This window comes from Neoarius graeffei, chromosome 22, assembly GCF_027579695.1.
Source record: "Neoarius graeffei isolate fNeoGra1 chromosome 22, fNeoGra1.pri, whole genome shotgun sequence".
Lineage (NCBI taxonomy): Eukaryota > Metazoa > Chordata > Actinopteri > Siluriformes > Ariidae > Neoarius > Neoarius graeffei.
The window spans coordinates 43,280,519-43,298,599 of record NC_083590.1 but is presented as its reverse complement, the minus strand read 5'-3'; the positions used below and the strand labels follow the sequence as shown (position 1 = coordinate 43,298,599).

Sequence of the window (18,081 nt, the reverse complement as noted above, 5' to 3'; positions counted from 1 at the left end):
ACCTGGGCTTCAACAACACCTCAGTAGTGCCACAGACTGATCACCTCCATGCCACACCGCATTGATACAGTAATTCATGGTAAAGGAGCCCCAACCAAGTATTGAGTGTATAAATGAATATACTTTTCAGAAGTTGGACATTTCTGTATTGTAAATCCTTTTTTTGATTGATCTTAGGGAATATTCTAATAATTTGAGATACTGGATTTCTGATTTTCATGAGCTATAATAATGGGCATTCCCGAAAATTTTTCCACCTCTTCTACTGCTACAGCTGTTTCCTCTCTGCTCAAGGAGGCTTTTAAGCTTGAGGAGCCTCTCGTGGACCGCGCTCATCGTACTCTCCAGCCGAAGCCCGGAGAGCGCCCTCGTCCCATAATTGCTCGTCTACACTACCATACAGACTGTGTGGACATACTGCGTCGAGCCAGGGCTCAGCAACGGATCAAGATTGGAAACATGAGTTTTTCTTTCTTCCCCGACGACACTCCGAGGACGGCCCATGCCCGAGCCTCCTTTAATGATGTCCGACGCCGGCTCCGCGAAATTGAATTGCTCTACCAGGAGCGCCTCCAGATCACTCATAATGGTGCAGAGAAGGAGTTTAAATCATCAGAAGAGGCCAGTGCATTCATCAGGTTGCTCAATATGTAAGAGAACCGAGAAATGATACACAACTTTGAGGAACCAGTGACAGTTAATATTGACAGTTATCACTTTTTTATTTCATTTGTTTCCTCTTTTCTTTTCACTTTACTATTCTCATATACGCACATTATATGGTTTTCAGTTTTCACTTCAACTTGGACTTGATTGGTTGTACCGTTCTGTCAAATGTTGCTAGGCCTGCAGGAGCTCAACCTGAAGCTTGATAGTCATGCTTAAAGCTGTAAGTTTTTGTTTTGGGGATCTGACTCCTTGTGGAGTTAGCACTGGGTTCTCCATCGTTTGGGGATGGGGTCATTGTAAGTGCAATGGGGTGGGGTGGGGGGGGTTCAATCTGCAAGTGTGTCCCCCCCCCTTCCTTTCTTCCTTCCCTGGGGGTCTGCATTCAGTCTATTTCTATCTCTAGGAACTTAACATATATCCACCAATGCTAATACTTCTGATATTCCACATATTGGGTCCTCTGTGAGATTCTTGAGCTGGAATATTAAAGGCATGGGGAGTCCAATTAAGAGATCAAGGATATTTGCTCATTTGAAACGTCTTAAAGCTGACCTACTGTTTCTGCAGGAAACCCACATGCGCGTCAAAGATCAGGTCAGACTTAAATGTTCCTGGGTTTCTGAGGTGTTTCACTCAAATTTCAACTCTAAAGCCGGGGGGTTGCTATTTTAATTGGTAAGTCAGCTTCTAAGGTGATATCAGACAAAAACGGCAGATACTTAATTGTTCCATATTCCCATTTTATTAGTTAACATATATGCCCCCAATTTTGACGATCCGCACTTTATGAATAAACTTTTTGAATGTCTTCCCTCATTGAACAACAGCTTTCTTATAATTGGAGGGGACATGAATTGTGTAATTGATCCCAACCTAGACCGCTCTAACCCACGATCTCTGACCCCTTCTTTAATGTCAAGGTCACTTTCAGATTTTGTGTCCAAGAACGGTTGCACTGATCCTTGGAGATTTTATAACCCTTGTACCAAGGAGTATTCCTTCTTTTCTCAGATGCATCAGTCTTTCTCTTGGATTGATTATTATTTTATTGATGCTAAACTAATTCCCAAAGTACTGTCTGTTAATTATCACCCTATTGTTATTTCTGACCACGCTCCTCTTTCTTTAGATATTCAGTTCTCTTCACAACCCCGGTGCTCAACACCTTGGAGGTTCAATACATTACTTCTCTCAGATGCAATAAATTCGGTGAACTTATCAACTAAAATTGATGATTATATCTCTATAAATCAAAATGATATGGAACCAGTTTCTTGTTCACTGCTGTGGGAATCATTAAAGGCATACTTGCGGGGACAAATTATTTCCTACTCTGCCCACTTGAATAAGTCCCGTAAAGCCAAATTGCAAGAACTATCTATCAATATCACTAAATTGGACCAACAACTCGCTACTTGCCCCTCTCCCAGTTTACTTAAACAACGTGTTGATTTACAGACTGAATTTGATCACATCACCACCAGTGATGCAGAGCGACTTCTCTTATGATCACGCTCCACATATTATGAACATGGCGACAAGGCAAGTCGGCTCCTGGCTCATCAACTACATCGCCAGGCAGCCTCACGTATGATCCCTCAGATAAAAGATTCATCTGGCTCATTGCATAAGGATCCCACTACCATTAATTCTGTTTTTCACTCATTTTACTCCTCTTTATATATGTCTGAACCTCCACCTGACACCACTGAAGTGAATTCGTTCCTAGATAGCCTCAATTTTCCTGTGTTAAGCTTAGATGCTGCTAAAAAACTTGACTCACCATTAACGGTAGAAGAAATCACTCTCACTGTGAGTAGCATGCAAAATAACAAAGCTCCTGGCCCTGATGGATTCCCAGTGGAATTTTTAAAGAGATTTCAGGAAAAACTGTTCCCTTTACTGCATGCTGTTTATAAAGAATCACTGGAACATGGCACTCTCCCTCCCACTTTAAGGCAAGCCTCCATAAGTCTCCTCTTAAAAAAAGATAAGGATCCAAATCTCTGCAGTTCATACAGACCTCTCTCATTAATAAGTGTAGATGCTAAGATAAAGCTTTGGCCTGTCGCCTGGAAAATATTGTACCAACTATTGTCTCACATGAGCAAACTGGATTTGTTAAGGGGCGGCAGTTATTTTTTAATGTCCGCACACTCCTAAATATTATTTACTCTAAAACTACCACAGCAACACCCGAAGTAGTAATCTCGGTTGATGCCGAAAAAGCATTCGACAGGGTTGAATGGGACTATTTATTTACTGTACTAAAGAAATTTGGACTGGGAAATGGGTTCATTTCATGGATACATCTCCACAAGCAAGCATCTCCACTAATAGTATCCAATCCAGTTTTTTCACTCTAACCCGTGTTACCAGACAGGGGTGTCCCCTATTGTTCACACTAGCTATAGAGCCCTTGTCAATCTTTCTGAGGTCCTCCTCCACTTTTAGAGGGATCTCACGATTGGGCACAGAATTTAAGTTGTCACTTTATGCTGATGATTTATTGTTGTATGTCTCAGATCTTGTCCTTTCCATTCCCACAATTTTATCTGCTTTCCAGAGATTTGGATCATTCTCAGGCTGTAAAGTGATTATCTCTAAAAGTGAATGCTATCCTATCAATGCTTTAGCATCACAGCTCACACAGTCAAATGTCCCTTTTAAGATGAATCTGTCTGGCTTTAGGTATCTTGGGATCAGCGTTACCAGAACGTTAAAGTCACTTTTTTCTGCTAATTTTTTACCTTTAATATCTAAAATTAAATCTGACCTCCAAAGATGGAGAAGCTTGCCTCTCTCGTTAATTGGAAGAATTCACGCAGTTAAAATGAACATCTTGCCTAAATTTCTATTTTTGTTCAACTGTCTCCCACTTTTCCTGCCAAAGCAGTTTTTTAAAACAGTTGATCAAACTATTTCTGACTTCTTATGGTGTGGAAAGGCTCCCAGGATCTGTAAATCCACACTTCAGAGATGTAAATTCAATGGTGGATTGACACTTCTGAATTTCCAACTGTATTATTGGGTGGCACATATTCACATAATTTCATTTTGGTTCAAATCTATGAATCTGCCATGGTGCAACTTGGAGGCACAGTCATGTGTTTCATCCTCCTTACCTGCTCTACTTACCTCTTCTATTCCATCTAACCTCTCTGGCTTTATAAATAATCAAGTGTATAATCACAGTAACTCCACACTTAAAATTTGGTATCAGTTTAAGAAGTACTTCAAATTTAAGTCAGCATCTACATTAGCTCCTTTACTGAAGAATCATTTATTTCGACCTCTGCTTACAGATTCAACCTTTTTCGCATGGCATAATAAAGGCCTGAAATGTTTTAAAGACCTTTACAAGGATGGTATTTTTCGCAGCTTTACAGATCTCTCAAGAGAATTTCATCTCCCACCTTCTCATCTCTTTCGATACTTTCAAATTAGACACTGCGCTGAAGCTTTGTTTCCAGTTTTTCCTTCCTCACCGCCTACTCTACACTGGGAGGTGTTTTTAAACCACGATCCACTTCAAAAATCATTTATTTCTAAAGTTTATAATGAACTTCTTTCTTTTGATTGCTCACCAGTTACTAAAGTTAAGACTGCCTGGGAAGATGAACTGGATCTAAACTTGGAGGATGACTGGTGGGACACTGCTCTTAAGAAAATTCACACAAGCTCATCCTGTGCTCGTCTCACACTTATACAGTTTAAAGTACTGTTTAGAGTCTCTTTTTCTAAAGCTCGACTGTCGCAAATCTATCCCAGTATTGCCAACAAATGCAACAAATGTCATGCCTCATCCTGCAGTTTAACCCATATGTTCTACTCTTGTCCGCTACTCTCTTGCTTCTGGTTGAATTATTTTGATACCATGTCAAAAATACTTTCAGTGGCCATAAAAGTCTCCCCCCATGTTGCCATATTCGGGCTCCCAGAAGACCATAACTGGTTTACCTCTAATCAATTAGATATTTTAGCTTTTACTTCCTTACTGGCAAGACGCCACCTTCTTCTCCACTGGAAGTCGACTAAAGCTCCCTCTAGTCCAGTAGCTCATTGACACCATGTCTTTTCTAATGTTGGAAAAGATCAGATATTCAGTGAAAGGTAACTCTGTTAAATTTTATAACAAGTGGCTTCCCTTTCTTACATTCTTCCACTCTCTCCAGTCCCTGCCCCCTGACTGGCAGACCCTCTCTTTCTCTCTCCATTTTTTTTGTCTTTTGGTTTTATTTGTACTGTGCAGCTTTAATACTTAAATATAGCTGCAAGCAGCAATGCGGGGCCAAGCAGTGTGACCCAGCCTAAGTTGCCATGGCAACAGAAAGAACTGACCAGGCAGACGGTTAGTCCAAAGTTACTATGTACCAAGTTTGAGAGAAATTGGTCAAAAATTGAGGGAGGAGAAGGATTTTAATAGATTTTCACAAATTTCAAAATGGTGGAAAATATACCTGGTGGAATATGACGCCATAGAGCGTGTTGGATTCATTTTGACGGACGGATTCCAGAGATAGTGGAATTTTGTTTCTATCCAAAACGCATCATGAGATATGAGCCAAAAATCATTTTTCCTAGTTATAGCATCCCCTAGTGGCCTATTTGGTCCTAATGTTTTGTGCTCCTTTGGGGTGGCGTGGGGCATAAAGCCACCAAGTTTCGTTAAGATACGCCAAAGGACGGCCGAGATATGAGCACACTTCCTGTTTGGCATCTGCGCAGCCAATTTTGATTGGCTGCCACGGCCAAACGGTTATGAAATTCTAAAAACCGGGTAAGTTTCTTGTGCAGCTTAGTCCATATTTGCCATGTACCAAGTTTGGGAAAAATTGGTCAAAAATTGAGGGAGGAGAAGCATTTTAATTGATTTTCACAAAATTCAAAATGGCGGAAAATCTACTGGGTGGAATATGACGAGACGGAGCGTTGGATTCGATTTGACCCAAGGATTCCAGCGATACTAAGATTTTGACGATCAGACTTACGGTTCAAAAGTAACAAGTACCTGCGACTTTGACCCGTTGGTGGAGCTAGAGAGTTTGATGTGGTGAGTTGAAATTTGCTGATAAGAACCTTGAGGCAGCCTAGAATCAGTGTGCCAAATTTGAATACCTGTCGTCAGACGGTTCTATGGGTTGCCATAGAATTTCATTGATTTTAACAAAATTCAAAATGGCGGAAAATCCTCAAGTCAGAATATGACGACATAGGGTGCGATCGATTCGTCTTGACCCAAGGATTCCAGAGGCAGTGGAATTTTGTTTCTACCCAAAAGCAATCATGAGATATGAGCCAAAAGTCATTTTTCCTAGTTATAGTGCCCCCTAGCAGCCAATTTGTTCCAATTTTTTTGAGGGCCTTTTTGGAGGGGTGGGGCATAATGCCACCAAGTTTCGTTAAGATATGCCAAAGGCCGACAGAGATATGAGCACACTTCCTGTTTGGCGTCTGCGCTACCAAATTTGATTGGCTACCACGGCCAAACGCTTACGAAATTCTAAAAACCGGGTAAGTTTCTTGTGCAGCTTAGTCCAAAGTTGCCATCTACCAAGTTTGGGAGAAATTGGTCAAAAAATGAGGGAGAAGAAGCATTTTAATTGATTTTCACAAAATTCAAAATGGCGGGGAAACTATCCGGGCGGAAAATGACGTCATGGGGTCCGTTGGATTCGTCTTGGCCCAAGGATTCCAGGGATACCAAGTTTTTGAAAATCGGACCAACGGTTCAAAAGTTACAAGCAGAAATGTACCTGCAACTTTGACCTGCTGGTGGCACTAGAGGGTTGGGGGTGGGGACCTAGAATTTGTTGTGGAGAATCATGAGACTGTCCAGAATGTGTGTGCCAAATTTGAGCATTTTCCTATGTACGGTTCTATGGGCTGCCATAGACATCCCTAAGGAGAAAGTTGAATTGTCTATAATAATAATAAGAAAACCTACAAACACATTAGGGGCCTTCGCCAGCTTCGCTGCTTGGCCCCTAATTATTACATAATAGAACTTCCAGTTATTATTATTTTCTTTGAATTGTGTAATGTCTTGTTCTTGTTCGCATGAAAAAAAACATCCTAGGAGGTAGACTGTATGCCTTGCCCTTAATTCATCGAGATGCACAGTATTTCTGTGGTATCGGTATGTGTATTTTGCAGATTGTTGTGCAGGGATGGTGTGGTACTTAATGTAGATTTGGCATTGATTCCTGTTTTGATGTGCCTTGCCTCCTAATAAAATATATTTTTTTAAATAAATAAAATTGAGGAAAATTGAGGACATTAGACACTGGATGCTTATGAACTTATTTCTGCTTAACTCTGACAAGACAGAAGTACTTGTACTAGGACCACATGCAGCTAGAAGTAGGGTTTCTGATTACACAGTAACTCTGGATGGCCTTTCTGTTTCTTCATGTGCAGCCATAAAAGACCTCGGGGTGATTGTTGACCCCAGTCTTTCATTTGAGACTCATATTGATAATATTACTCAGGTAGTTTTCTTTCATCTCAGAAATATTGCTAAGATAAGACATTTAATGTCACTACACAATGCAGAAAAACTAGTTCATGCTTTTGTTACCTCCAGGTAGGATTATTGTAATGCCTTAGTGTCTGGATGTTCCAATAAGTGCATAAACAAGCTCCAGTTGTTAGGGTTTTGCTGGGATTCGAACCTGGTTCATTGGTGTGATAATCCAGCAAACCCCCACTAGGCCACCAGGGGGATGACTCAAATGCAGAGGCGTGAGGCGGAAGTAGAAAAAGAATCAAAAGGTTTATTTAAACTATATACACTATATACAGGGCAAAACAAAAGACAAAAAAAAAACCAAAGAGTATAATCCAAAAGAAAAGCAAAGTGCAAAAATTCAAAAGCTAAGAAGATCAAAAAACACAGTACAAAGGAAACTGGAGATAAACATAACAGCACAAAGACTCCGTGACAAGAGGACTGAACTCAGGGGTATAAATACACAAACTAATTAAGGACACAGGTGAAGATAATTAGGCAATTAACACAAACACAAAACACAGGAACAGTGGCGGCCTCTAGAGGCCAAAATAAACACGACATGAAAAGGAAATAACAGCGGCCTCTAGAGGCCAAAACAGTCCTAGTCCTAACAGGACCCCCCCCTCTAGGAGCGTCTCCTGACGTTCCCAGGGCGATCCGGATGGGCCGAATGGAAGTCCCGACATAGTTCTTTATCAAGGACATCCCGAGCAGGAACCCAGCAGCGCTCCTCAGGACCATAGCCCTCCCAGTCCACCAGATATTGCAACCCGCCGCGGACCCGGCGGGAGTCAAGCAGGCGATTCACAGTGAACACAGTCTGCCCCTGGAAGATGCGGGGGGGTGGGGGGTTCCTAGGGGCAGGGGCATACGTAGATGTCAGTACGGGCCGTAACAGGGAAACATGGAAAGTGGGGTTGATCCTCAGAGTCCGGGGCAACTGGAGCCGGTAGGAGACAGGGTTCACCCTGCGCACCACCTTGAAGGGGCCAATGTAGCGAGGAGCAAGCTTGCGGTTCTCCACCCGCAGTGGAAGGTCCTTAGTGGACAGCCAAACACGCTGCCCAGGGTGGAAAGCGTGTGCAGGTCTTCTATGGCGGTTGGCCTGAGTCTGGTTGGTTCTGGAGGTCTGTATGAGGGTCTTCCTGACCTTGCTCCAGGTCTTGCGACACCGTCTCACATATTGGTTGACCGAGGGCACCCCCGCGTCCTCCTCCTGGTCCGGGAACAGAGGTGGCTGGAACCCGAATTGGCACTGGAATGGCGACAGCTTGGTGGCCGATGACTGCAGGGTGTTGTGGGCGTACTCCGCCCATGGCAGCCAGGTGCTCCACGATGTCGGGTTATCCATAGCCAGGCCTCGCAGGGTGGTTTCCAGGTCCTGGTTGAGCCTCTCCGTCTGACCATTGGACTGTGGGTGAAACCCAGAGGAGAGGCTGGCAGTGGCTCCGATGACCTTGCAGAACCCGTGCCACACTCAGGAGGAGAACTGGGGCCCTCGGTCTGAGACGATGTCCTGTGGAAGACCAAAGACTCGGAAGACATGATTAAACAAAAGTTTCGCAGTTTCAAGAGCAGAGGGGAGTTTGCACAGTGGTATGAAGCGGCAGGCCTTGGAGAATCTGTCAACTAAGACCAAAATGACCGTGTTACCTTGTGACTCAGGGAGACCCGTGATAAAGTCGACTGCCACGTGGGACCAGGGACGCCGGGGAATGGTCAGAGGATGCAGGAGACCCTGGGGACGCTGTCGTGGGTTCTTGGTTCTGGTGCAAACCTCACAGGACAGGACAAATGACCTTACTTCCTTCTCCATGTTAGGCCACCAGAAGCGTCTTTTCAGGAAGTCCAGGGTCCTCCGAGCTCCCGGGTGGGTGGTGAGAGGGGAAGAGTGACCCCACTGGAGAACCTTGGCCCGGGCTTGATGTGGGACGTACAAGAGGCCTGGTGGCCCCGTCCCAGGACCGGGGTCCTGGCGTTGGGCTCGTCGGACAGCCTCCTCAATACCCCAGCGGACAGGGGCCACAATCCGGGACACAGGGATAATAGGCCCGACTTCATTCTCCCTGTTAGTGGCAGAGAACAGTCTGGACAGTGCGTCAGGTTTGGTGTTCTTGGAGCCGGGGCGGTATGAGAGGGTGAAGTCAAACCGACTGAAAAACAGGGCCCACCTAGCCTGTCGAGGGTTCAGTCTCTTGGCTTGCTGGAGGTACTCCAGGTTCTTGTGGTCAGTCCAAACCAGGAATGGATGTTGTGCTCCCTCCAGCCAGTGCCTCCACTCCTCAAGGGCCAGTTTGACCGCTAGCAGTTCTCGATCCCCCACATCGTACCGGGACTCAGCAGGACTCAGGCGGTGGGAGAAGTAAGCGCAGGGGTGCAGCTTTCCTTCCGAACGTTGAGAGAGCACCGCGCCGACACCACTGTCCGAGGCGTCCACCTCCACGATGAATGGTTGGGAGGTGTCCGGGAGAACCAGAATGGGTGCCGTGCAGAAGCGGTCCTTGAGGTCTTTGAACGCCTTTTCTGCCTGAGGAGACCAGCCATAAGATCCACCTGTCCCTTTGGTGAGGTCTGACATGGGTGCTGCCACAGAACTGAAGTTCCTGATGAACTTGCGGTAGAAGTTAGCGAATCCTAAGAACCGCTGAACCTCCTTAACGGACTTGGGAGTAGGCCAGTCCCGGACGGCCAGGGTCTTGGCAGGGTCCATTTGGAGTTGGCCTGTCCGTACAATAAATCCCAGAAAGGAGACCTCGGGAACATGAAATTCGCATTTCTGGGCCTTGGCGAACAGATTGTTCTGTAGCAGCCTCTGGAGAACCTGGCGGACATGGTGGCGGTGCTCCTGCACGGTCTTGGAAAAGATAAGGATGTCGTCGAGGTAGACAAAAACGTATAGGTTAATCATGTCCCTTAAGACGTCGTTGATTAGGGCCTGAAAAACAGCTGGTGCGTTGGTGAGTCCGAAGGGCATCACCTGGTATTCGTAGTGCCCAGACGGGGTGTTAAAGGCAGTCTTCCACTCGTCTCCCTGTCGGATACGGATGAGGTGGTATGCGTTCCGTAGGTCCAACTTGGTGAAGACGGTGGCGCCTTGGAGCAGGTCGAAAGCTGTGGACATCAGCGGAAGGGGATATCGGTTGCGCACAGTGATCTTATTCAGGCCCCTGTAATCAATACATGGTCGGAGCCCCCCATCCTTCTTGCCGACAAAGAAGAAGCCGGCTCCAGCAGGTGAAGTGGAGGGTCGAATAAACCCAGAGACCAGGGCATCTTTGAGGTATTCCTCCATGGCCTTGCGTTCTGGCTGAGAGAGTGAAAACAGTCTGCCACGAGGAGGGGTAGTCCCAGGGAGCAAGTCGATGGCACAGTCGTAGGCCCGGTGCGGAGGAAGAACGGCGGCCCTGCTCTTGCTGAATACCTCCTTGAGATCCCAGTACTCTGTGGGAACTTGAGATAACTCGGTGAGATCAGGGGGCTCGGCAGGAGACACAGGAGAGCTAGAGAGCAGACAAGAGGCATGGCATGCAGGGCCCCATTCCACAACCTGGCTTGTTACCCAGTCTATGCGAGGGTTGTGGCGAGTAAGCCAAGGAAGGCCTAGAATAACTGGGAACTCAGGTGAAGGAATCAGGTGCAGGGATATTTCTTCCTTGTGACCTTGAGACTGGAGGAAAACTGGAGAAGTAACTTGGGTGACTCTTCCATCACCTAACGCTTGGCCATCGAGGGCAGACACAGACAGTGGGACTTCAAGAGGTGCAGTCGGAATATTGATGCTTTGGGCGAAGTGAATATCCATAAAGTTCCCAGCCGCCCCTGAGTCTATCAAAGCTTGACAAGAGTGGACAGACTCACCCCAGGAGATGGAGACCGGGATGTAGATTCCTTGGCCAGGGAGTCCGGGAGAGAGGGTAGGCCCCGTCACAACCCTCCCTCGGCTGGACGGGGCGGTCCTTTTCCCAAGAGTTCGGGACATGATGCTCGGAAGTGACCAGGCTTGCCACAGTAGATGCAGCACTTGTCCCTCCTTCTGCGCTCCCTCTCAGATGCGGAGAGGCGAGTACGACCCACTTGCATGGGTTCTGGACAGTCACTGAAGGAGGTAGACGGTCTCCAGGTAGAGGTAGGGAGGCTGGGGGGGCTCAAGGCTTGGTGGCGTTCTCTCATCCTGTTGTCCAGACGAATAGCATGTGAGATGAGGGTTTCGAGGTCACTTGGGCATCCAATAGAGGCCAGACCGTCCTTGATGGGGTCAGACAGACCATGGTGGAAGGCTGACACCAGGGCAGTCTCGTTCCATCCACTTACTGCTGCGAGTGTTCGGAACGAGATGGCGTAATCTGCGACGCTTCCTCCTTGCCGGATGGACATGAGCTTTCGGGCTGCGTCGGTACTGATGTCTGCCTGATCGAAGACCCGAAGCATCTCTTCAGAAAACAGCTGGAAATCAAAGCACTCAGGTCCCTGTCTTTGCCAGATAGCAGTAGCCCAGGCTCGCGCCTTACCAGCTAATAAGGTGATCACAAAGGCAATCTTGCGGCGATCCGTAGTGTAGGTGGTAGGCTGAAGCTCAAAGGTGAGTTGACACTGGGTAAGGAACTCTCGGCACTCACTGTGCTTGCCGTCATACCTCTGTGGTGCAGGAAGGCTGGGTTCGCGAGGTGAAGAAGGCAGCATTGCAGGAGGCACTGGAGCAGGAGTGGGAGCTGGATCAGGAGCAGGAACTGGATCAGGAGCAGGAGATGCAGGCAGAGATGTCAGCTGTGCCAGGGTTTTCCCAATTTGCTGAAGCAGTTCCTCGTGGCGAGCGAGGGCCTCACGTTGGCTGGTGAGCGTACGTCCATGAGCGTCCATGGTCGCTCCGAAGCGTGTCAAAGCTGCCATAATTCCCTGAAGGTTGGCCGGGTAGACAGTTGAAGCAGCCTCTGCTGAGTCGGTCAGGACGGAGTCTTTCTGTTAGGGTTTTGCTGGGATTCGAACCTGGTTCGTTGGTGTGATAATCCAGCAAACCCCCACTAGGCCACCAGGGGGATGACTCAAATGCAGAGGCGTGAGGCGGAAGTAGAAAAAGAATCAAAAGGTTTATTTAAACTATATACACTATATACAGGGCAAAACAAAAGACAAAAAAAAAACCAAAGAGTATAATCCAAAAGAAAAGCAAAGTGCAAAAATTCAAAAGCTAAGAAGATCAAAAAACACAGTACAAAGGAAACTGGAGATAAACATAACAGCACAAAGACTCCGTGACAAGAGGACTGAACTCAGGGGTATAAATACACAAACTAATTAAGGACACAGGTGAAGATAATTAGGCAATTAACACAAACACAAAACACAGGAACAGTGGCGGCCTCTAGAGGCCAAAATAAACACGACATGAAAAGGAAATAACAGCGGCCTCTAGAGGCCAAAACAGTCCTAGTCCTAACACCAGTTAGTTCAAAATGCATTTTGAACTAACTGGAGCTTGTTTATGCACTTAGCAAGAGTTCTCACTAGAACAAGAAAATATGACCACATCACTCCGTCTTATCCACACTGCATTGGCTCCCAATCAAATTTCGTATTGTTTATAAAATACTACTATTGACCTTTAAAGCGCTGAATGGTCTTGCGCCACAGTACCTGAGCAAACTTCTAGTCCTTTATGACCCGCCACGCCTACTTAGATCAAAAGGTGCAGGCTATTTGCTGGTACCTCATATAGTGAAGGCTACATCAGGGGGCAGAGCCTTTTCTTACAAAGCCCCACAGTTATGGAACAGCCTTCCAAGTAGTGTGCGGGACTCAGACACAGTCTCAGCGTTTAAGTCTAGGCTGAAAACATAACTGTTTAGTCAAGCCTTTTGTTAAGTTTATTAAGTAAAGGAGTAGATCTGGAGGGTCCTCAGGCATAGAGTGTTTTGGTAAACTGAGATGTATGGATGCTGTCAGCCCCCACTCACTTGCTCACTTGAGTTTGTTGATGGTGTAGTGGCTGGCTGCTTTATGTCCCGGGGCGCCCTCATGCCTGCGTTACCTTCTGGCTCTCCTGATTTAGTTATGTCGTCATAGTTAGTTTTGCCAGAGTCCCTGCTTGCACTCAGCACAAAATGTATACTGTTCTTACTCATCAGGTGATTTTGGGCATACCTAATAACCTGTGTTTTCTCTCTCTCTCTCTCTCTTGCTCCCCCCCAAAACTCTGTCTGTCCCTCTGAGTTACATGTCAAGCCTGAGATCAAGATGCTGACCTCTTCTGCTCCTCGGACGTACTTGATCCACCCTGATGCCCTATGTCTGATTGGAGTTTCATCACATCACTCCCGTGGAGGACGGCCCCATATGGACAGTTGAAAGTCGGACTTGGAAGATGGCTCTGGACACTTACAGTAATGCTTTTATGGCTGAGGACTACAGTTGACTTGCTAACTTTAGGACTGCAGTTATTATGAACAGTTTTGCACTTAAGTTTCCATCAATGAAGAGTTTATAACTTCAACAAAACAGACCATGTTAAAACTGTTAAAATGTTATAATCTGTTATCACCCAAATGAGGATGGGTTCCCTTTTGAGTCTGGTTCCTCTCAAGGTTTTATTCCTCATGTCGTCTGAGGAAGTTTTTCCTTGCCACCATTGCCACAGGCTTGCTCATTGGGGGATTGACTAAGGATAGACTAGGGATAAAATTAGTCACTAAAATTCTGTAAAGCTGCTTTGCGACAATGTCTATTGTTAAAAGCGCGATAAAAATAAACTTGACTTGATTTTCCTGTATCTTGATTGGCTCACTGCTCCTGACACCATGATGTAGCCAGATGTACAAAAGATTGTTGAAAAATAGAGGAGTGCTAAGCCTATTGTTGCAAAAGTAATAAACATGATATCTAAGGGAAAGCATTTTTTCCTGTGTTCCATTGCTGACAACCGAGCAACATAAACAACTTGCTCAACAGTGGCTATATAACTTGGTCACAAGTTACACTTTAGAAACACTCTCCTTTGGTAGAAAGTCTGTTGCTTGCAAGGACCATTTTGTGCCTGATTGCTTTGAAAGGAATCTACAGGCTGAGCTCTTGGGTTACGCAGGTCATGTTAGACTTGAATCCAATGCTGTGCCAACAATATTCCAACACTATCCACAGAAAAGGGATTCAGGCCATGCAAGCTGATCAGCTAGAATAGAATGTGCTCAAAGCTAATTTTATATATATAAACACACAACAGCAAAGGGAGATGTTGAAGGACAACTCCAGAACCTGACCACCATTATAGTCTACTTTCACATGGAGTAGATCACCAGGTTTTGTAGAGGACAGCACCAGGTCTTCTCCAGATCACATTGTCTTGGGTTTGAACTTTGCAGGATACAGGAACAGTCTGCAAAATCACAATAGCTGGGATCCATTTTCTCCTTTGCAGTCGTTCCGAGTGAAAACGCGCTCACCTTTTCTGAAGTTCTTGTGCTTGACTTTACATGGTCTCTCTACCTAAACCCTTTGCTGTGACTGTACAACGTACTTGGCTCTTGGAGGTCTCAGGAGATCCAGTCCAATACAAAATCGCCATTACATAGCTCACATTGGTGTGACCTTTGTGGTTTCATGAGGAGTGTGTCTGTAAGTCAACGCAAATGTGTTAAGCCATTGGTTTAGAGAGCCATTGACTTGAGAAGAATGAAGAGCTTGTTTCATTGTCTGGACAAATATTTCAACAACACCTTTAGTCCTGGCCACTTGCGATGAACATCAATGACTACAAGGAACATATAATTCTCTTGTGGGGCAGTGAAGTGTACTGTATGTGAACTCATAGTCATGGCTTTTCTGCTCATGCTTGTTGTAAAGAGTGGTTATTTGAGTTACTGTAGCCTTCCTGTCAGTTCGAACCATTCTGCCCATTCTCCTCTGACTTTTTTTCATTAACAAGGTATTTCTGCTCACAGAAAGAAAGAAAAGCACAACTTTATTCATCACACACTTGTGAAATTCCTCTGTGCATTTAACCCATCTGAAGCAGTGAACACACACACGTACCCAGAGCAGTGGGCAGCCATGCTAACAGCACCCAGGGAGCAGTTGGGAGTTAGGTGCCTCGCTCAAGGGCACCTCAGCCCAAGGCCATCCCGTATTAACCTAACCGCATGTCTTTGAACTGTGGGAAAAACCAAAGCAAACTCACAAACTCCACACAGAAAGGCCCCGCCGGCCGCTGGGCTTGAACCCAGAACTTTCGTGCTGTGAGACGACTGTGCTAACCACTTACACCACCGTGCCACCCGCTGATGATTACTGCATGTTTGTTGTTTGGTTTTTGCACCATTCTGTATAAACTCCAAAGACTGTTGTCCCATGAGATCAGCAGTTTCTGAAATACTCAGACCAGCCCATCTGGCACCAACAACGATGTCACAGTTAAAGTCACTGTGATTTCATTTTCCTCTATTCTGGTGTTTGATGTGAACATTAAATGAAGCTCTTGACCCATGCCTACATGAGTTTATAAATTGCACTACTTCCTCAGGATGAGCCAATTAGATATTTGCATGATTGTGCAGATGTATAGGGGTACCTAATAAAGTGGTCAGTGGAGATACATTACAGTATGGGGTGTATGAGGTGGCCTGGGTATGTGTCAGACTCCTGGTCTGAACTTTTATAATGAAATGTTGATTAAATTGCCCCATTTTGATTACCAGTGCGACTGCATCCCAAAATTTTTTACTAGTTTCTAATAGAGTGCCAAGTGAGATTTTCTGATCTTTCTGGAATGGAACAAAACCAGAAACTAAAGTAAACCTTATAAAATATTATGAGGTGACTATTAATGTCAACTATAAGCAACAGTTTCTTGATTTATGAAAGACAACATTGTTAAAACAGCTTGCAAGAAAGGTCCACAGGACATCTGGTTCAGGATGTTGATGAACTTGAGTGAAATAGCTGTAGAACTTCAGGAGCTGAATAAAGTTACCTTTATTAACAAGGATCGCACTTGTTAGTACTGCTGCCTATGAGGCCAACAAGTTAATTAAATGTTATTCTGTGTACTAGGTGTTTTATGCCATTCTTTCTTTCTTTCTTTCTCTCTCTCTAACACTGTCAGTGGTGACACATGCTTGGATTCACCTGCTCGGATTCACCTGCTCTAATTCCTTAATAGGATTGCTGATTCTCCAGAAATCCTATTAGATCCTGATTAAGTAAGATCAACCCATTAGGTTTGGCAAAAATAATGCAAAAAAAGGTCTCATATAGTTCTACTAATTATTTTTTATATTACTGATAATTAATCCTTCTTTTCACTGATTGTGTCACAAAATAATCTACTAACTAGACATTTCGGAAATTAGAAAGCTAAAGCTCAGTACCCATACCAGAAGCAGTACCCCAAACTGTAGCTCATTTGCATTGTTAAATACTTATGGACTTTTCACTTAATATTTTCTGCTTGGAATCTTACTCTGTCTGTCCTTTCTGCACTGATTCTTAATTTCAGTTTACCTTCTCTCCATGTCCTGTTCTCAATCACCCCTCCTCTATCAGTTCACTTCCTATTGCTCATCTTTTCTCTCAGTTTCCATCTTTAAGCTGATCCCTTCATCCTTGATCTCCTTCATCCGATCCAATCCTCATCTGTTCCTCTCTAGAGGAAGGGAAAGAAAAAGAGTGTGTTTTTCCATAGGTAAGTTGCCTGTACCAGTCTCATAAAGGAACACATGAAAGGCAGAGATTGAGAGAGCTCAGAGGACAGTCTGTTGGATTGAGGTGTGCTAAAAAGCGGTGTTTCAGTTAAGAAGAGAAACATTAATTCTTCAGGAATAACAGAGAAAAGGCACTTTGAGTTGGAAAAAAAAGGTGAGTGAATTTTGGACCTCTTCTTAGGTTTAGTGGAACCAAACTGCAATCATTCTGTAGCAGGTTATTGTGAGTAGTGTTTTTTCATCCATTATCTTACCTTTGTTTTAAACTCAACAGTAATTTTGAGACTTTTTGAAACGGACCTACATAGCACATACCTACAACAACAACATTGTGCAAACCATGTCTCAGTGACATCACATGCAGCTCATTTGCTAATAAGGGAGGCATCAAGATAATGTCATTTTGGGACAAGGTTGAATATTGAGATATTTGTTGAACGTTTTATGTTCAGTTTTGGGTTCCCATACAGTATATGATTAATAATCACAGCAGGAAAGATGAAGGGAACTTGAGCTGAATCTGTGTGGATATTTAATAAAATCATCACTAAGACATCATAAATGTCATATTATACATCGTAAGGATGACTGAAAGTCACAGATGATCATAAAAAACAATGATGTAGTTTTTATAATCATCTTCCTAATCAGCAAAAAGTGTTGTTGTGGCATCATGATTACATATGTGTGATATCTGTTGAGCTTTTAAGAGCATGTTGAATCTCTTAAAAGCATCTCAAACCCCAGTCTCCATTCAAAAGTAAGAAGCAGTTAGTAATTGGATGACAGGAGATTTGATTTGACTCCCTGTCCCTTTGATTCCTTTTGTCTCCCAGACATTTAACATCAACAAAATGCGACAAAAAGCAGAATCATGGTGCTTTGTACATGTCCTTACACAGTGTCTGAAGTTTGTATTTATTAATGAGGTTTAGTTATTAATTTACCCCTAAATAGGTCAGTATGTAGTGATTCATTAGTAGACTGATAACTTGCACAAAGAACCAAGTGGAAACATTAACACACTGCTCCTTTTAAATATTCATTTGTATGTTTCAAAAAATACAACCTGAAATTAAATTATAGGAATGGTGTCTATAGTACTGCTATCAATTAACAACATTAAAGATATTCCCAAATTGTAAAATGTGCATTTAGATAGTGGATTTAGTGTTAGAAACTGGATTATATCCTGTTCAAATGTCAATT

General features: G+C 44.4%; 1 protein-coding gene across 10 annotated transcripts in view; it reads left to right on the top strand.

The window, feature by feature from the left end:
* Window positions 1-18,081, top strand: part of gnb3b (guanine nucleotide binding protein (G protein), beta polypeptide 3b) — a 48,922-nt gene that overhangs the window by 21,637 nt on the left and 9,204 nt on the right. For 2 of the 10 annotated variants that reach the window (XM_060904832.1, XM_060904826.1), the window contains exon 1: window positions 12,554-17,026. The exons of 4 other annotated variants lie outside the window; for them this stretch is intronic. The gene's annotated coding sequence lies outside the window, so the exon portion shown is untranslated. Of the gene's footprint in view, window positions 1-12,553; window positions 17,027-18,081 lie in introns of those variants that run through there. 4 more of the 10 variants (XM_060904829.1, XM_060904830.1, XM_060904828.1 and 1 more) reach the window with 4 other exon arrangements.